The sequence below is a fragment of the Arachis ipaensis genome, chromosome B9, assembly GCF_059453495.1.
Source record: "Arachis ipaensis isolate K30076 ecotype BB chromosome B9, ASM5945349v1, whole genome shotgun sequence".
Taxonomy (NCBI): domain Eukaryota; kingdom Viridiplantae; phylum Streptophyta; class Magnoliopsida; order Fabales; family Fabaceae; genus Arachis; species Arachis ipaensis.
The window spans coordinates 81,122,004-81,125,900 of NC_142444.1; the positions used below are offsets into that span (position 1 = coordinate 81,122,004).

The following is a 3,897-nucleotide window of genomic DNA, read 5'->3' on the forward strand; positions in this document are numbered from 1 at the left end:
TAAGAGTCACGTTAACTAAGTTAACGTGAACTCTAACGTGGAGGAAAGGAAATGGAGCCAACGTTAGTGACACTTACCTTTGTCATTAACGTTGGACCAAGCTCATAAGTGGCCACGTTAAGAGCCACGTTAACTTAGTTAACGTGGCCTCTAACGTTAAGAAGTAAAGGGGAATCCAACGTTAGTGACATTCAACTTTGTCACTAACGTTGGCCAAGTCACAATAAGCCACGTTAACTTCCACGTTAACCTAGTTAACGTGGAAGCTACCGTGAAGAAAGTAGGTGATCGACAACGTTAGTGACTCCAAACATTGTCACTAACGTTGGGATTAACCCACACAAGCCCCAATAAGCCACGTTAACTCCCATGTTAACCTAGTTAACGTGGAAGCTAACGTGAAGAAGCAAGGTGATCGCCAACGTTAGTCACACCTAACATTGTCACTAACATTGGAAGGAGCCCACACAAGCCACAATGATCCACGTTAACTCCCATGTTAACTTAGTTAACGTGGAAGCTAACGTGAGGAGGAGAGATGATGAGCCAACATTAGTGACATTCACCTTTGCCACTAACGTTGGAGATGGCTAGCACAGCCACGTTAAAGGCCACGTTAACCTAGTTAACGTAGACTCTAACGTGGGAGTTAGGGGCACATTGGAACGTTAGTGACAAAGGTAAGTGTCACTGACGTTCTCAAAGGTTGGCAAGCCTACGTTAAGGAGCCACGTTAACTAAGTTAACGTGGACTCTAACGTAGGGAAGGTGGAGGCTTCTCAACGTTATTGGGAAAGGTAAGTCCCAATAACGTGTGCGAAGGACAAAGAGGCAACGTTAGTGGCAACGTTTGTGCCACTAACGTTGAGGTTAACGTGGCTCTTAATTGGGTGAGGAACGTTAGTTAAAAAGGTGATTGTCACTAACGTTCTCGAACCCATATTTTCACTGAACGTTAACACCACTAACGTCCTGAGCTAAAGTCTCTGCCCACTTCACACTTTCTCTCTGCAAGTAAAGCCAAGCCCAATGAAGAAGATAACTGCTTTAAACTCAAGATCCAAAGGCCCATAACCAAGACTTGAAGAGCCAACTAGAAGATCAGAAGAGTAGTATATATAGGAGTAGCTTTGAATTAAAAAGGGAGTCAGAAAATATAGGGAGCCTCTTGGCATAGAACTACTCTCTGTATTTTACTTTCTCTGCAGTTTTAGTTTCATCATGTATTCTCCATCTTTGTTTTCATTTGCTAGAGCCATGAACAACTAAACCCCTTTCATTGGGTTAGGGAGCTCTGTTGTAATTTGATGGATCAATACTAGTTTTCATTATTCTTCTTCTATCTTTTCTCTTGATTTTACTTGAAAGCTTTCGATCTTCATCCAATTGGGTAGTTATCTTGGAAAAAAAGCTATTCAAACTTGGATCTCTTCTGAACCTTGAAAGAGGAATGAAGAGATCATGCTAGAAATGCTTTCTCATGCTAGACCAAATTGGGTTTGGATGGATATGTGACTATAATCCTCTCAACACTTGATTTGGGAAATGCATGTGGTATAATCAGTGACCATACTTCATCTCTTCTCATGAGCAATTGACCAAGGAATTGGCTATTGATCAAGATTTGAGAGATTGAATTACAATTCATTGTAATTCGATCACTTAAGATATTACCAAGGAGATCAATGAGTGCATTGATTGAGGAAGAGATGAAAATGAAATTGATCCGGAGAATGCAACACCTCTTGAGCCCAATGAACTCCCCATTTCTGATCTTACCCATTCTCTTTAATTTTTGTCATTTACTTTTATGAGCAATTACCCCATTCCTATTTAAGATTCTGCAATTTACTTTTCGTCATCTACATTCAGCTCTTTATTTCTAGCATTTACTTTTCTGTTATTTACTTTCCCGCCATTTAATTTTCTGCAATTCTCAACCCAAATTCTGATTCGCTCAACTAGAACATTCCTCTAATTAAAGTTTCTTGATCAATCAATCTCTGTGGGATTCGACCTCACTCTATTGTGAGTTTTTACTTGACGACAAATTCGGTACACTTGCCGAAGGAAATTTGTTATGAGACAAGTTTTCCGTACATCAAGTTTATGGCGCCGTTGCAGGGGATTGATTGTGCATCAACAATGATTTAATTAGAAGATAACTAGATTGAGCATTTTTGTTTTGTTTGATTTAATTTTCTGTTTGAGTAATTTACTTTAAGTTTTAGTTAATTTCTTCCCTTCCCCCTACTTTTTTGTTTTTAGTTATTTACCATTCATTTCACTAACCTACTAACTGTTTGATATATTACATCACTCACACTAACAGTCATTCTGACAGAAATACTTTCTGCATCTATTTTCCTTGCTTGTACTTGTTGGTTGTATGACAGGGAGAAGAAACGGGGCTTCAACTTCCTTTGATTCTGAACCTGAGAGGACCTTCTTTAGATTAAGGAGGGAAGCAAGAGGAAAAAGAGTAGTTGGTGCCGAGGAAGAGGAGGAATACTTTGAACCAAACATTGAAGACAACATGGAAAACCATCATGAAGAAGAGGCTCACAACCATGGCGGAGGAGGTCGAGCAAATCATGCTGGGAAGGATAGAAGAGTTTTAGGCTCTTACATCAATCCAAACCCAGGAAACTGTGGAAGTAGCATTCAAAAGCCAACCATCCATGCCAACAATTTTGAACTAAAACCACAGCTCATCACCCTTTTTCAGAACAACTGTTCGTTCGGAGGAAGTGTCCAAGAAGACCCCAATCAACATCTAACCACCTTCCTGAGAATATGTGACACAGTGAAGTCTAATGGTGTTCATCCTGACGCCTATAGACTGCTCTTATTTCCATTCTCACTCAAGGATAAGGCAGCCAAGTGGCTGGAGTCTTTCCCGAAGGAGAGCTTGACAACCTGGGAAGATGTGGTGAACAAATTCTTAGCAAGATTTTACCCTCCTCAACGAATCAATAGGCTGAGAGCTGAGGTCCAAACTTTCAGGCAACAAGATGGTGAGACTCTTTATGAAGCATGGGAGAGGTTTAAGGACCTAACAAGGAGGTGCCCACCAGATATGTTCAACGAATGGGTGCAACTACACATTTTCTATGAAGGCCTGTCATATAAATCAAAGAAGGCAGTAGACCATTCATCCAGAGGATCTTTGAACAAGAGAAAGACCATTGAGGAAGCCATAGTTGTCATTGAAACAGTAGCAGAGAATGATTATTTCTATGCTTCTGAAAGAGGCAACACTAGGGGAGTAATGGAGCTAAACAATGTAGATGCTCTGCTGGCCCAAAACAAGCTCATTACCCAGCAGCTGGCTGACCTCACCAAGAAGATGGAGAGGAACCAAGTAGCAGCAATCACTACTTCATCAACAACCCAAGAAGGAGTGAATGAAGAAGCAGAGGGTAGTCAGGAGCAAGCCAACTACATTGGGAATTCACCTAGGCAAAACCATGATCCATACTCTAAGACCTATAACCCTGGATGGAGGAATCACCCAAACTTTGGGTGGGGAAATCAACAAGACCAAGGCCTAGATCAAAGACGTTCGAATCCCAACAACAATGCAGCCCACCAACATTTCACATCTAGACCATATCAACACCCCCATAACAACACCTCTCCACATTCATATCAAAACCAAAATAACTTACCTCATCCTTCCACCTCTAATCCCAATCTACCATCATTTGATGACAGACTCTCAAGGATTGAGAATCTACTTGAAGGCATAGGCAAAGAGATTCAAGACAACAAGGCATTCAAGGAAGAAGTGCGAGCAAATTTTAAGAACCAAGGAGATACAATCAAGAGATTGGAATCTCAAGTGGGGTATTTCTCTGAGCAGATTCCCAAACCCACAGATGGATTCCCAAGTGA

General features: G+C 41.0%; 1 non-coding gene across 1 annotated transcript; it reads right to left on the minus strand.

Moving 5' to 3' along the window:
* Nucleotides 1–2,977: 2,977 nt before the first annotated feature.
* LOC148545180 (small nucleolar RNA R71) lies at nucleotides 2,978–3,084 on the minus strand. Its single transcript, XR_015901546.1, has one exon. It is a non-coding gene; the product is annotated as a small nucleolar RNA R71 (small nucleolar RNA).
* Between the last annotated feature and the right edge of the window lie 813 nt (nucleotides 3,085–3,897).